Source organism: Heloderma suspectum, chromosome 6 (assembly GCF_057233095.1).
Source record: "Heloderma suspectum isolate Gila_16-S chromosome 6, 16-S_ref, whole genome shotgun sequence".
In the NCBI taxonomy this organism is placed as follows: domain Eukaryota; kingdom Metazoa; phylum Chordata; class Lepidosauria; order Squamata; family Helodermatidae; genus Heloderma; species Heloderma suspectum.
This window is the reverse complement of record NC_139463.1, coordinates 63,642,092-63,658,517: the sequence shown is the minus strand read 5'-3', so window position 1 is coordinate 63,658,517 and position 16,426 is coordinate 63,642,092. Positions and strand designations below refer to the sequence as shown.

Here is a 16,426-nt window from a genome sequence, read left to right as displayed (position 1 = left end):
ACCAGAAGGCCGTGTCTTCTTATGTGCTATCAAGATCCACCAAAAGGATCCTCTGAACACCATCTACACAACACATTTGGACAGCAATGGCATGCAGTAAGGCCCTCTCACCAACGGCCCACAATTATAGAGCTCTTTCCAGAGAGCTGGCACAGCACGAGGGGCTAAGAGCTGAGTACCATGATGTCCCTGGTTAAAATCTCACCTCTTCCATGAACTATGTAGGTGGCCTTAGACAATCTCTTAGCCTCAGCCTCCAATCTGCAATATGAACACAATACTGACTTACCTTACAGAGTTGTTGTAAGAATTACAATAAACGTGATAATCTACACAAAGTGTTTTGAAGGCCTGGCGTGCTATGGTCCATGGGGTCACGAAGAGTCGGACACGACTGAACGACTGAACAACAACAACAAAGAGCTATATCAATACTTACTACTTGGAAGCTGAAGAAAGCACTGGCACATTTCTGAAGACCATATTTAGCCTGCCTTTTAATTTCATTAAGATGCAACATTCTTTGTTGCCATCGCTGTTTGTTTATTCATACCTTCATTCACACTCACATCCTATGTTTGAGGCAATTTATGAAATCCAAGACTATAAGACATCTGAGTATAAAAACTAAAAGCAGTTAACAAACAGGATTGCCCACATCACCTCCACATTTCACAGAGACACAATGGCTTTGACAGAAGTGCCAGCCGTGTCCATTGGAAACTCCTGAGGGCTCTCAAGAAACCATCAAGATCCAGCAGCTTCTGGGGGTAGATCATCCCAGTCAGTCCACCACTCCTGCAGACGGGAATGGTCACTGAAACCTAAACTTCACCAGGACGTGATCTGTTTACGACAAGGGAGTTACCAAGAAGTCCTCCAATTCCAGATTACCATCCTGCCCAGTCAAAAACAGACGGTCCAGAGGGTGACCTGCCACATACGTTGGGCCAATGACATTTTGCCCTACAGTTGTCATGGCAGCAATGAAGTGCTGAGTCATCTTAAGATAAGACAGCTTTGACATAGATGTTGAGAATAAAAACCTTGTGAGTCCTCATCACCATACCTGGCCTCACTATCACATCTGGTGGGAGACTGTTAGGCATCACGCTGATCTGTACATTAACAGAACCCCCGATCTGTCCCTCATGCCCAACACCAGGTACAAATATTCAAATCCAGGACTTGATCAGACAGGAACTCTGGAGAGGGAGATGATACCCTTATAGAGCGCAGCAACTTTCTCCTAGTCCTTAAGCTTATGTTGGCACTGCACTGAGAAAACCAGGTGGACATAGCTGAGAAAAATCAACACCTCCCAGCTCATCCACCCAGGTCTCCGTAAAACAAGCCAGGTCATTTCCCACATCTAATAGCAAGTCCCAAGTAGTAATACTTTTATTACTGGCATTTAGCACCAGCACCAGAAGGCCTGAGAACAGGTTTGACAGGGCAACTTAGTGCCCTTGGCCGTGGAAGGACTGGAAAAGGGGACAGATTTTCTTCCCCTGGAATGGCTTGTCAGACCCCCACTACCAGATGTACCCCTGCCCCAAGCAATCTGAATGGGGTCACCCCTCCCTCCTCCTCAGATATTAACTCTTACCCACGTACATGCAAACTGTTCTACTAAAGAACACCACAGCTGGGTAAGAAAATTGTGATAAGGTGTAAAATACATGTACAAATTTGCACAACTAGCAGGAGTTAGCAGGTTAAAGTGCCATTACCTAAATTAAAAAACCTGGATTTTAACATGTTACTGCCCTCCCAAAACCTGTGGTATGAAGAGGGCTTGTAATGCAATCGGAATGGCAGAGCTGGATCATATTTCTTGCAGCTATGCACTGGCAGTGATGCATTTATGAGATATGGATCGGTCAACAGCAGCCTTCCAGTCAGCCTCTTGCCCTAGGCAAGTATCTAACCAAATCCTTTGCTGAAAGTGTCTTGTAACATTTAGGCACAAGCAGTGGTCCATCCAGCACTTCTTTTTAAAAAAATACACAACCTAATTTCAAAACTGGCCTACAGGCTGCGATATTAGAAAGGTGCGGAAGAAGGGCCTTCCAAGTGGTGAGAGAAACCACCCCAAGATGACACTGTTGTTTGTAGATGACACTGCTGTAGGAGACAGGCCCTCAGAGGAAGTTCTCACATTACTATGAATATGCAAAGTAGGGCACTGCTGTGCCTTAAATTACATCAGCTTGTGACACAAATGGACTTTTGCTTGAACTGGCACCTTTGGCATAGGTTAGGGGAGCTGCCGCACGAACACGCGAGGGCTCTCAAGCACAGCCCAATGAAGGTTAAATGAGGACTCTGGGCACAGCAGCCAAGTACCATGACATCTTGCCAGAAGCACCCTAAATCAAATCTTGAGGGGTAAATGTAGAAGCAAACAGATGAGGCCCCCAGATGTGACATTGCTCCCTTCCAAATATAGTGTTATTAACTACTTCTCTACCTCTTGCACAAAATGTCAGGGAAAGGACAAAGAGCAAAAATGTTGCCTCACAACACAATCAGTTCTAATATTTTTTGCCAAATCAGGCCCCTCCAGGCAGAGGTTTCTATAGTAGCAGGCATTTTTACATTAAGCCCCTGTCCAAGGACTTCCAGAAATCTTCAGAAGAGGACAGGTTTTCAAACATATTTATTATCTAATCACTGTATCTTCCACACTACCTTTGCTGGTATTTGCAGAAACATAAACAGTACTAGATACTTCTGTAGTGAATATTCAGGTTTAGCCACATTATTTCTGTTCACACATGCTTTGCATTGGGGTTGGGAACCATTTTCCTATGAAGGGCCATTGACCCATGGGAAAAGTGAATTGGGGCAACAGCTGATTCAGGTAGATGGAGTTTACAGTATTGAAGGACTTCATAGGGCTCTTTCCTTCCATCTGTGCCAGACTCACTCTTCCCTCCTCGGGCAGGAGGCTATCCAGCACTGGGGCAGACTCTGGAGCCCTAGAGAGGAGTGAGGAGGCTCATCAGCCAGGCACTGGGATTCACTTATGTGGGGGGAGGGGGGCTGAATTTCTGGAACCCAAGTTTAGTTAGGAGCTCTGTCTGTCAGGAGTAAAGAGAGCCAGGCCTTGAGGAGTTCTTCACAGAGTGATGAAAGCACAAAAAGAACACAAGCAGCCTGCACAAGGCCCTCCCTGCTCTTTCCAAGTCTTTCTTTCTTTCTTTCTTTCTTTCTTTCCTATCTATCTATCTATCTATCTATCTATCTATCTATCTATCGCCCATCTGGCTGGTCACCCAGCCACTCTGGGCGATGTACAATAATAGAAACAGTTTAAAACAATAAAATTCTACATTGAAAACATCATATTTCTAAAAATACCCTAACCCACTCCAAATGCCTGCCTGAACAACCACATTTTTAATGTGTGGTAGAAGCTCATTGAAGAGAGGGCATGGCGGAGTTCCCTACGGAGGGAGTTCCACAGAGTGGGGGCCACCACAGAGAAGGCCCTCTCCCTCGTCCTTACCAAGTCTTCTTTCCCCAACATCCCCTGCCGCCATGCCTCTCTCCCAATGGCGCTTTGAGGGGTCAAGCAGCTACGGCTGCTCCAAACAGCATACCTCCTTTTCTGTCTGCTCCCCCCACAGTCAATCCCAGGGGAAACCATACACAAGGAAGAGGAAGTTTTGGCAGGGGCAGCCTGCAGCATGGTTTGCCCTGCATCTCGCTCCAGTGGCAGAGCGGTTTGGCATGGTCTGGTGAAGGAAGGTATGGGAGAGCCTGATGCTGATGTAAGCTGCATAAAATTAAGCAGCGGGCCGCACACATTGCCACAGGTTCTCCACTCCAGCTTTATATACAGGAGTGCATTCCTCACAAGGCTGCTAATGTTCCTAGTGAGGAAGTGATCACAGCATTCTGGCAAGGGCAGGACCAGATACTGCTCTAGTAACGTTCATATCAGACTGTCCCAAGAGTAAAGGGTATAGGTTCTTCAAAGTGGAATATGTACTCCTCACCAACTCCTTTCAGGCCTGGGCTTTTCATGCAGATGAAAGGAGGTACTAAAATGGAATGCATGATTTCAGACTGAAGGGGGGGGGGTCACTTCTTCTTCTTTTTTTTAACACCACCCTGCTTAAAAGCCCTGTGCAAATATAAAACCAGAGTAGCAAAGAGGTAGGCTAGAACACTGTCACAGATATGCTGGTTTTCTATTTGCAGGGTGTGGTGTTTTGTTTGTTTTATATGCAAGGAAGCATTCAAAACTGGTATCACCACCCACTGTCTGAAGTGATGCCGCCCATCCTACTGCCTCATTCTGCTGCATGTGTAGTCCCAACCTCAGGAAAAGCACTTTCCCCAGACTGCACATTTCAGAATGCAAGTGAGGGGAAGGATATCACATACTGAAAGCTCCCTCACAAAAGCTCCATTCATGTGGAAAGCTGGCATGTTCTAACCTTGGCCCCCTGATGTAGCAGCATTCAGTGTGAAGATACTGATGTCAGGGAGCAAAGGTGCAATCCCTACCTGCATTCTGAAGTCCTGAGAGGACTGTACGATGTGCTTCTTTTCTTAACTAAATAGGAATTAAACTATGTTAATGGTTATTAAACTGAAGTAATTCAAGTAATGAATTACTTCCACCGCACCTTACACAACAAGGAAGAAATGTAATCAGTCCAGGCTGCTCATACTTTGTGGTTAACACAACTAATTCTATCCTTAAAATAATAACAGAAGACAGATGTTTGCATTCTCTCACTGGCACTACTTGCCCAGTTTATTCAGGCATTATTACATTATGATTGTTTTGCTAAACTGGTAGATATCACCTATGATTATTTGATTGCTGGTGGGGATTTTAGCGAGGTCTTAGATCCTTTGTTAGATAGAAGTACATCTTCTCCTAACACCCAATCTGCTTTGAGGCTTGCACTCCAGCTTTATATGATAGAATATGGCTTAACTGATGTTTGGAGAATTTTACATCCTGCTGATAGAGAGTATACTTTTATTTCACCAGTTCACCATAACTGTTTTAGATTAGACTACTCTTTAATTTCTACATCTTTAGTACGTCAAATCAAAGATGGCAAGATTGACATATTGGTAGTGTCAGATCATGCTCCAGTATGTTTGGAACTGCAGTTTTCTGATACTTCCCCAGTCTTTGGCATTTTAATGTTTCTCTTCTTGATGATAAGTTTAAAACTCAGATGTTAGCTGAATTAACAGAATACTTTAATATTAATGAGGGTACAGTGGGTTCGTGCGCCTTTGAATGGGAGGCTAGTAAAGCTTTTATAAGGGGCTGAATTATCTCTTATGCTTCTTATCAAAAGAAGCTTAAAAAAACCGTCAACAGACGCTTTTACACAAGAAGCTGAAATCTCTTATAACTCAGTTTGCCACTTCCCCCACAGCACAGCTTTATCAAGAGCTACAAAATACTAAGCATGAGCTCAATAAAATTCTTTCACAACAGGCAGAATTTACTCTGACCTGTCTAGGACAGAAATATTGGGAAAATGCTGAACGTCCTAGTACAATCCTTGCACATCGTCTTAAATGGCACCAACATCGAAATGTTATTTCAGCTATTAAAGATGAGAGTGGCAAAGTATATACTTCACTGACAGACATATACTCACAATTTTTAAAGTTTTATTTTGATCTGTATAGTACTGGTAGTGAGATACCAGAGCAAGATATGGATGCTTTTTTCTGATTAATCTTCCATGTTTAGATTCTTCACAACAACAGCTACTTTTAGCTCCTCTGCGTTTAGAGGAAATCATGAATGTAATAATGAAAATGAATACTGGGAAATCACCCAGACCAGATGGATTCCCAACTTGAATGGTTTAAAACATTTTCTAGCTTTTTAGCCCCAAAGTTGTAGTGCCTCTATAATCATATTTTTGAGGCAGGCTCCCTTTCTTCATCGTTAAATGACGCTTATATTACAGTGATTCCTAAGCCAGGCAAGGATCATACCATTGTGCTAACTATCGACCTATATCATTAATGAATGTAGATATCAAAATATTAACAGCAATCTTGGCTGACAGATTGCAACAAGGCATGGTCGCATTGGTTAGACCAGACCAGGTGGGATTTATTAAAAATCGACAGGGGGCTGATAATCTTAGATTAGTTCTTGATCTAGTTGCTTTAAACTCTGAAAGAACTGACCAGGCGGCCAACATTTCCTTGGACGCAGAAAAGGCCTTTGTCAAAATTCATTGGAAATATATTTTTATTACATTGATTAATTTTGGTTTTCCTATAGAATTTTTGAAATGGGTTAAAATCTTATACTCAGCTCAAAGAGCGAGAGTAACGACTAAGGGTTTATTTTCAGCTCTCTTTTTTTTAACTTGGGCGGGGCACCAGACAAGGTTGTCCATTCTCCCCATTGATATTCAACTTACGTTTGGAACACCTGGCATGTGCTATCAGACAAAATAGTAGTTTTCATGGATTTGTCCATTTTGGTTTAGAATTTAAAATTAGCCCTTATGCCGATGATTTTTTGTTGTTTATCTCGAGACTCCAGTCGTGGATTAGAGCTTTAATGAAATTAATTAATACCATTGGTGAATTGTCCAGCTATTCAATTACTTGGTCAAAGCCGGAAATAATGCCAAAGGGTATACTCTAGTGTATTAGCCAATTGGCAATTTCAACGGTGCCCAGAGTTTACTTATTTGGGAATAATTATCCATAGAGATATCTCAAATGAGTAGGTTAAATTTAAACAAGTTGATTAATGCTATTTCAGGAGATATAGATAGATGGACATCTTTAAAGTTGAGTTTATGGGGTAAGGTGAATACACTTAAGATGAATACCACACTTCGAATTATTTATGTTATACATGGGATCCCTATACTTATACCCAGCAAATACTTCCAAAAACTTAATGCTTTGTTTCGTAAATCTTTGGGGGGTTCCTTTCCACTAAGATACCTTTGAAAAGGATGCAACTTCCAATTAACGAAGGCGGGTTCAGTTTTCTGGATCTAGCTATGTACCATCAGGCCTATTTGCTGACTTGTACTAACTTTTGGTCTTTTCCACTTAGATTAGATTTTCCACCTTGGTCAGTGTTGGAATCTTCTTGTCTGGAGTCTCTCTTTAAATGGATGGCATTAGGTTCTCAGCATATTTAGGCAGACAGAGCTCCTCCCACAATTTTGGCAGTTAGAGAAGCGTGGCGTATAATATCACATCAATTACAGTTTGACCCATTTTCCCATGCTAAATTGACTTTATGGGGAAATCCAGATTTAAGAACTGGAAAGAAGTTGTTCTTATGGCAGACCTGGACAGATAAAATGAACTTTACCCTGGATCAATTAGTGGGGGTTGAAGACGAGTTCTTGTTATTTTCAACTTTGTGATATCAGTTTGATTTGCCTGCTACAGTGGAATGGCAGTACATGCAATTTAAACATTTGTTGGTATCTAGATTTGGTCCTGCTGCTTTTACTGCTTCAGAGTATCTTTCACTACTGGAAATATTCATTAATGCTGATCAGATATATCGACCTACGATTCGTGTTTATAAATATTTATTATCAATGAACAAATATAATACAACTGGTTTACAGCAGGAATGGAACAGGGAATTGGAACATCCTATTTTGTTTAATCAATAGATTGCTGTTTTGGTGTTTGTACTGGACATCTCAACAGATCTTCGGTTATACTGTGTTCAGCAAAAACTTTTGTTTCGGGTCTATTGGATGCCACAACATCTCTTTAATAAAGGTTTGTCAAATTCGGCTAATTGTTGGAGGTGTAATGCAGTCAATGCTTCTCTTATATGTTTTGGAAATGCCCCAATGGTTGCCTCCTTTGGGGAGGAAGTTATTATATGGATAAATTTTATATTGGAAAGCTCTTTAATATTTACTGATGTAAATGTTCTTTTAAATTATTTACCTGCTTCTTGGAATGTAACACATGATCAGTGTAAATGGACCTTTTGCACCCTTTTGGTTGCTAAAAGACTGATACTACAATGCTGGAAAGATAAAAACTCACCGCCTATAATGCAGTGGATTGAAGACTTAACAACGCTAGAAACATTTGAAAGAGTAGTATGTAGGCGTAACTTGCAGATGGACTTATATGTGAATATTTGGTCTGCTTTTACTGAAGTTTATGTGTAATCTCTTTCCCTCTCCCCCCCCCTTGTTTTTTACTCTTTCTAGAATATTTTAATAATTCGAAACTGATGGTTTTAGAATATGCTGTTTTTTTCTTCTTTTTTTGGTTTTGTTATGTTTTTTGTATAGGAAAAAAAAAGGCATTATTACAGATTCAGACCAGGGAAAATGTGACACCTGTTTCCTCAGGACTGGGAAGAATACTAAGCCATCCATACTGGCTAAATCTTGAGAAAATACTAAACAAACCGAGATGCCCTAGGTAACATTAATCTATCAAGCCACACACTCTGCCAAGAAGAGAAGGGTATAGGATTTTGTCTTGTGGCCAACTCTTCTGCCCTGCAAAACCTTACAACATAATGCAGGTGTGTGGTGACCCCGAGGTACTCTTTCACCACCTGTGACTTATTTTTTCCATAACACAAGATGACAGACCACCACATCCAATCCAATCCATGTTGTACAAAAATCTTGGTGGACCCTTCCTGAGGAACAAAACCCCAGACTGGACAGTTATATAGGCTGCTCTCACAAGATATGCAGAACTGCATAAAACTTTGCCCTCTGTTCCATTAAGGTAACCACAGATCTCATAAATAATCCAAATATATTTGTTATACAAGCTGATAAAGAAGAAGCAACAGTCATGACTGGACAAGACTGACTACATTAATGAAGTAGAAGGACAGCTTCAATAATAGAAATCACTACGCAGTGATCCTCTTGACTATTTTACCTACTGACACAAACAACAGTATTATGACTACAACTCCACAGGAACCCCTTTCTCACATCTTTGCTTCCTTATGAAGAATTCATAAGTCAGGTATTACAGGATGTCTTATTACCCTATAAAAGATGGTAACATTAAGGAACTCCTAGAACTGTATTAGCCGCCATGTACATTGATCATTATAAACTAACATTCCCCATGAGGATGGATGACAGGCTATCGTGAACAGCATGTCAGACAGAGCAACTGCTCACACCACCACTGAACTGTCAAGCTTTCTCCCCACGCACAACTATATCACATTCATGTGTACATTATATTTTGCATAAAATGTTCATCAGTCTACATTGACCAGACAGCACTAGGTTTGAGGAAAAGAATAAATCAACATATATCTGATATTCATACCAAAAAGGCTGCGAGTAAACGTTTTAACTTCCTGAGACACTCTGAAGACATAAGAGCAGCTTTCTTCAGGAAGATCAATTCTGATGGATGTATGAAGTGTGATGTGGAAGAACTGGGATTTAATTAAATGTTATTTAGTCACAAAAACTCTGTGAAATAGTTTACTTGTCTCCATTTTGTACATGGGAAACTGAGGCTATGGGAGAGTCAATCAAGGCATAAAGAGGGACATTATTTCTACTCACATAGAAATAAGCTAGAAGCTAGAAAAAGCACTTCTGGTTTTGTATCCAGTATTTAATGATGCATAGTTCATTGTATAGGTAACTGTCAAAGACTGAGGAAGACTGAATGTTGATACTTAATTGATTTCTTTGACTTGCAGTCAAAGAATTGCACAATTCCACCCTACCATCTGATGAAGTAGGTGGTCACCTAGGAAATCTCATGCTCTTTCAATACAATCATTTCAGCTAGTCTTTAAAGTACAACCAGTCTCTTAAAAATCCTGAGGCTGGTCTTTGAATGTGTGCAAAGCTGGGGAAGATTTCTGGAAAAGTAAGATATAAGTGCAAGACTGGTGGCACAGGCAAGGGACAGACAGTATGGAAAGAACATAAGCAACTGAAAATAAGGGGGAGTGGCTTGCTCAAGCCACCAAAGTCAGTGACCAAGCAAGGACTTAAAGGCAGATCTTCAAATTCCTGAAAGACTGAAGACACCCATAGCTGTGCAACTTCAATCCCATAATATATGCTTAAGAGACTGAAGCCTGAGCACTTTCCAGGAATGTTTCAAGACATACTTTGGGCTGGCTTTTAGTGACGCAACACAGTAATACTTTTTTTTTACTGCAGCAGTAGAATCTTGTAGCACTTTAAAGACTAACAAATGTTGTTGCATGAACTTTCCCAGGCTACAGCCTATTACATTGGATGAAGTATGCTCTAGCATCACTGGATTAATGGGTATACTGTTTGGTGGCTTCACTTGTTTTTGTACAGCAAGATTGTATGAGATAAAGAGGTGGTAGGGTCAGGTACATGTTAAGTGCAGCCAGGTGGGTTGGTGCAATACCTTACGGATACTCCATGCAAACCCAGCATGCCTGCAGAGGCATTCATAAATTACAGTTCTGCTGTGCATGCACACTTTATACAGCACAAATAAATTAATCCAAGTCTATTGAATGCAGTTATTTGGGATGGGACATGTTCTGCAGAAAAATTTCCATTTCTAAAAATGCACTGCTGCATAAAACCAATTAGTAACATTATGCATGGATACAATACCAGTCAAACTGGGAAATTTCAAAGTTGTAATTAACTACTGTCAGCCAACTATCCCTAGGAAGCAAATTTATATGTATCAAATATGCTTCCACAGTTCAGCCAGATGGGTTTATATCTTATAACCATATCTAATGGTTATCTGTAAGTCTATAATTAATATTCCTATTTTACAGACAGGGAAAATGGAGGCTGGAAGAGATCAGAGCTTGCCAGAGATCACCTGGATAGAGGTCCTTTAAGTTTTGTGTGAGCTGCATTCCCGTAAGTGGCTCCCAAGTGAACAAGATCCAACCAGATGGGTGAAGGCCAAATGCATGGGTCTTTCCCACAGTACTGGCATTCCTTCCCATTTCCTTCCACAGTACTGGCATTTCCCACAGTACTGCCATTCCACAATCAAGTTCTACCATCAGCTTGGGGCCTATCTCATCCTTTGCTCTACTGCCTACTATGATCAGTGCCAGAAACAAAAAGGACTACCAGCTTCTCTATACAGCAGATGATTTAGAACAGTGGGGTGAGGGAAGGGCGGGTCCAAGACTGCAGATGGAGAAAGCAGCATATGGTTCAGAAATGTTAGAATTACAGAGCAATAAAGGAAAATGTGCATGATTTCAGAAGTGATACCAAGATAAAGTATTGCTCAAGTAAGATCAAGAACTGCAATGATTTGGCAGCTGGATTTTAGAATAATAAAACTGGAATCAGGACCCAACTCTATTGTCCAGTAGGGCCTTTCCACTACAACAGGTTATCCTAAATGCATCCCTGAGAAATGGCTGTGAAACTTTAAAAAAAACTCCAAGGACGGAGGTTTCACAGTCTCTAGTAATTATACTTTGTTTTGGAATAATAGTTGGCCACCATGTACATGCAAATAGCCATACAAGACTGAAGCAATTTGAAAATAAGAGTACCATATAACAAAAGGTACAATAGGGACATTTACAGTAACCAATAATCATATCTATTTGAAATGTAGGGAAGCTGAACAATCATAACTCTCCTAAAGTCTCCCAACATATTCAAAGCTGATTTGAAACCAGATCAATACCCCTCATTTTTTCCCCACCAGACCACTTTGGAGAACAAGCAGAACATGATCCCCAGTAAGCAAGGATTCCAATTAAGAAGGGGTCAGAACGAAAGAGGTATGGAAACAGGCATAATCAAACAACATACTATTGTTCTGCTCAGTGAGGAAGCTGTCATGATGAATCTCCCATCTCACTTAACTGCAAGTATTTTTGCTTGACATGTCATTTCACACCCTCCATTTCCAAACAATGCTGGAGTTTAAAGAACCGCACCATTTAGTGAACAAATACCAAAGTCAGACAAGCACTGATAACATTCTACGGAAAGCAACTAAGGAAGTTGCTTGGCCTCCACCTGCATAAGCGTGTGCCCAGTTGCTTAAGGAGTCTAATATTATACTTGGACTGATCATACATACATTTGAAGGAGGAATCAAAAGGGGACCACACCTACAGCATGCCCAAAAGGCCATTGGTAACAGAATGGGGAAGGCCAACATAAGACCTGGAAAAGATCCTGTGAAGAAACTAAAAAGGACCAGATCAGACAACTGTGAAATGCAGTAGACCTTGCTTGCCTGTATGTCAGATTCCAAGCGCATTCAACCCACATACAAAAGATGTATCTCTGCTGGCTTGCTCCTCAGTTTTCAGCACCTCATGTGTTCAAGAGAAACCCATACTCCTCTCATCACCTGTATCTGTAATATCTAAACCCTAACTCCCTGCAACTTGGAAGCCCAAAACGAAGAAAAAGGGCAGTTTCCTCTTGCCACACCATGACCTTGCCACGCTTCCACATACAATCCTCTTTGCCACCATTTCAACAGCAAAGCAAGTCCTCCACATACAGATCCCCCAGAACACTTCAGACCACAAGTCCTCCACCCTAACTGCTTTTCACCTTCGTTCCCACTCACCCTCACTGCACTACCCAACCTAGTCATAAACCACCACATACTGATTAATCTGCTTCACCCATCCACTTCTAACTCGGCTCATCCACAAACAAAATCGCTTATGTCACAACGCATCCCTTTTTTTGGAAAGCACCTGTTCACCGCCACCACTCTTAAACTGGGCTAACCAAGACCTAGGGAGGTGGTGGGCTCTTCCACACTGGAGGCATTCAGGACGAGGCTGGACAGCCATCTGTCAGGGAGACTTTGACTTAGATTCCTGCACTGAGCAGGGGGTTGGACTCGATGGCCTTGTAGGCCATGCTACTATTCTATGATTTTATGACCCAAAATCTCTTGATCCACCGCTCCCATAAACATTCACACACATACACTCCAATCTCCTCACGCCATTTCATCCACCACGGTTTGTATACCACACCCGTCTCCCTACCCAGGGCTTAAAAAAAACCCAACAACCCAGCACCTAATCAAACGCTTCTATATAAAAACTGATTCCCCCCCCCCGCACTCCATCTTTACCTCGCACTTCACGCCCCCAACCATCACCCTATCTACTCCACTCACCCCAGTTCAAACGCGATTTATAAACCCCTTCCCCAGCACCAAAGCCTAGCATCCTCCTACCTTCGATAATCCCCAGCCCCACCGACGCCCCCCAACGCACACGACCAGACCTCCCCCTCCTCCCCGAAGACTCCATCGTCGCCTTCGGCACCCCTCCCTCAAATGCCCACCTGCGTCCTCGAAGGCTCCCTCCCTCTGAGATCGTGTCTCCCGCGCCCCATCCCCTTCCCTTCTTATCGCTGACCTTCCCCCCAATCCGGCCCCTACTCGCCCACTCCCCGGCCTTATGACCCCTGACGTCCAGAGGGAACCAGGTCAAGTGTCAAGCCCCTCCGTCCATCGTTCTTCTCTCCCTTTCTCACAAAACACAGATTCAGTGGAGGCCAGGCACCTCCGGCCTTGCCAGGCACCTCCGGCCTTGCCAGGCGCACCCCCCCCCCCCGAATTTCGGGGCCCTCCTCGCTCACCCACAGCCTCTCTGCCTGCTCCGGGGCCTCTAACCCGGAAACGGCCGTGTGCCCGCCCGGCGGCCACACAAAATGGTGGCGATGTGCGCTCCCTCAGCCAACGCGCACGCGCGAAGCCGGCCCGCCTCCTTCCGCTTCTGTTGCCCGAGAAGGGAAGGAAGTGGGTGCACCGACCGCCATGATAAGGTCAAAGCCGAAACGCCGGGGCGCCCATGTTGGGAAGGGCATTATTTAGATTCCAGCATCTCGCAGGAATGGAAGCAGCAGGGTGCTCCTATGAGGCAGCAATGTGATGTGGCTGCAAAAAAGGCGAATGCTATTTTGGGCTGCATTAATAGAAGCAAAGGGGCCGCAGTGGCTTAGTGGTTAAGACGCTGAACCGCAGATCGGAAGGTCGGCAGGACAGCAGTTCGAGACCCAAGTGCTGCGTGACGGAGTGAGCTCCCGTCTTCAGTCCCAGCTCCTGCCAAACTAGCAGTTCCAAAGCAAGAAATTGCAAGTAGATAAATAGGTGCCGCTTCGGCGGGAAAGGTAACAGTATTCCGTGCACCTCGGTGTTCAGTCATGCCAGCCACATTACCACGGAAGTGTCTTCGGTCAGCGCTGGCTCTTCGGCTTAGAAATGGAGATGAGCACCACACCCTAGAGTCAGACACGACTGGTTGGGGACACTTTTACCTTTTTCCTTTTAATAGAAGCATAGCTTCCAAATCCCGGGAAGTACTAGTTCCCCTCTACTCAGCACTGGTTAGGCCTCATCTGGAGTGCTGTGTTCAGTTCTGGGCACCACATTTTAAGGAGGATGCAGACAAACTGGAGAGGGTTCAGAGGAGGGCAACAAAGATGATCAGGGGACTGGAAACAAAGCCCTATGAGGAGAGACGGAAAGAACTGGGCATGTTTAGCCTTGAGAAGAGAAGACTGAGGGGAGATATGATAGCACTCTTCAAGTACTTGAAAGGTTGTCACAGACAGGAAGGCCAGGATCTCTTCTTGATCATCCCAGAGTGCAGGACACGGAGTAATGGGCTCAAGTCACAGGAAGCCAGATTCTGGCTGAACATCAGGAAAAACGTCCTGACTGTCAGAGCAATATGACAATGGAACCAATTACCTAGGGAGGTGGTGGGCTCTCCCACACTGGAGGCCTTCAAGACGAGGCTGGACAGCCATCTGTCAGGGATGCTCTGATTTGGATTCCTGCATTCAGCAGGGGTTTGGACTCGATGGCCTTGTAGGCCCCTTCCAACCCTACTATTCTATGATTCTATGATGCAATGGAGATGTCCGGGACAATCGTAGCTATGGGCGGGAGAGAAAGGAGTGGAAGTGCTGAAGTCGTTTTGTCTAAATTTTTTATTTAAAAAAAAGGATTGCAAATATAAATTCAGACAGTCTATTCTTATTGTCCCCCTGCTGCAGGTTGAGATGGGTCAGTGGGGGCTGAGCATGGTCTTCAAAAGCTCTGCAGTGCACGGAGTAATTGTTAAAATTGGAGGTTGGAGCTGGGGCTGGGGCTGGGAGAGACGTTTACAGCAATCCTAACATTTATTTATTTATTTAATTAATTTATTAATCGCCCATCTGGCTGGTCACCCAGCCACTCTGGGCGATGGACAAAGTATATAATAGAACAGTTTAAAACAATAAAAGTCTACAGTAAAAACATCATTTTCTAAAAATACCCTAACCCATCTGCCTGACCAACCACGTTTTTAATGCGCGGCGGAAGTTCATTAAAGATGGGGCATGGCGGATTTGTATTATGCTGAGAGAAGGTGATGTACAACGGCCCCGCAATGGAGTTCAAAGTTCTCATAAACTCAGGAACATCTAATACATCGCAGTAGCCACTGTTCTATATGACAACAGCATTAAATAGTACTTTAGGGCGCGATCCTATGCATGTTTAGACAGAAAAACATTCAACAACTCCCAGCATTCCCCAGCTAACAAGCCTGGCTGGGGCATGCTAGGAGTTGCAGGACTTTTTCCCCCTTGTCTAAATATTTATTTTATTTATTTGAAACATTTCTTGGCCGCCTTTCAGGGCAGGATCCCTCCCAAGGTGGTTAAACATATGTAGGATTATGCCCTAATAAAGCTACCGTGGGTGTTATATCACCAGTACGTTTACACTTGGGCTGGGCCAATTTCTGAATTTTCAGCAACCCCCGCCCCCAATCCTATACAAAACTTCCTCAAGTTACAGTAATTCTACTTAAATTGCCACCTTCATTGCCCCCTCAACCCCTCGCCCCCAAAGCCACTGCACAAATGAACATAAGACGACCTCTGCTGGATCAGACCAAGGTCCATCTAGTCCAGCATTCTGGTCACACAGTGGCCAAGCAGTTGTCAACCAGGAACCCACAAGCAGGACACTAGCCAATTAAAACATCTAGTATTCCATCAAATCCGTTGTAGGCCCTGTACTCTTAAAAGGTAAAGGTGTCCCCAACCAGTCGTGTCCGACTCTAGGGTGTGGTGCTCATCTCCATTTCTAAGCCGAAGAGCCAGCGTTGTCCAAAGACGCTTCCGTGGTCATGTGGCCAGCATGACTGAACACCGAGGTGCACGGAACGCTGTTACCTTTTCCGCTGAAGCGGTACCTATTTATCTACTTGCAATTTCTTGCTTTCGAACTGCTCTTACAAGGACGCAATACTATGCCTGTTTAGACAGAAAAAGAACTTCTGCAACTCCCGGCATTCCTTAGCTGGCTATGCTGGCTGGGAATGCTGAGAGTTGTAGGACTTTTTTTTCTGCCTAAAGAGGGATGGGATTGCACCCTAATAGTAGTAAGTGGGGCTCTCCCATCAAACAGA

General features: G+C 43.4%; 1 protein-coding gene across 1 annotated transcript in view; it reads right to left on the bottom strand.

Annotated features, from left to right (window-relative positions):
- Nucleotides 1-13,693, bottom strand: part of WIPF2 (WAS/WASL interacting protein family member 2) — a 38,478-nt gene extending 24,785 nt beyond the window's left edge. The window contains exon 1 of the mRNA XM_084804583.1: nt 13,599-13,693. The gene's annotated coding sequence lies outside the window, so the exon portion shown is untranslated. The remainder of the gene's footprint in view (nt 1-13,598) is intronic.
- Nucleotides 13,694-16,426: the final 2,733 nt, after the last annotated feature.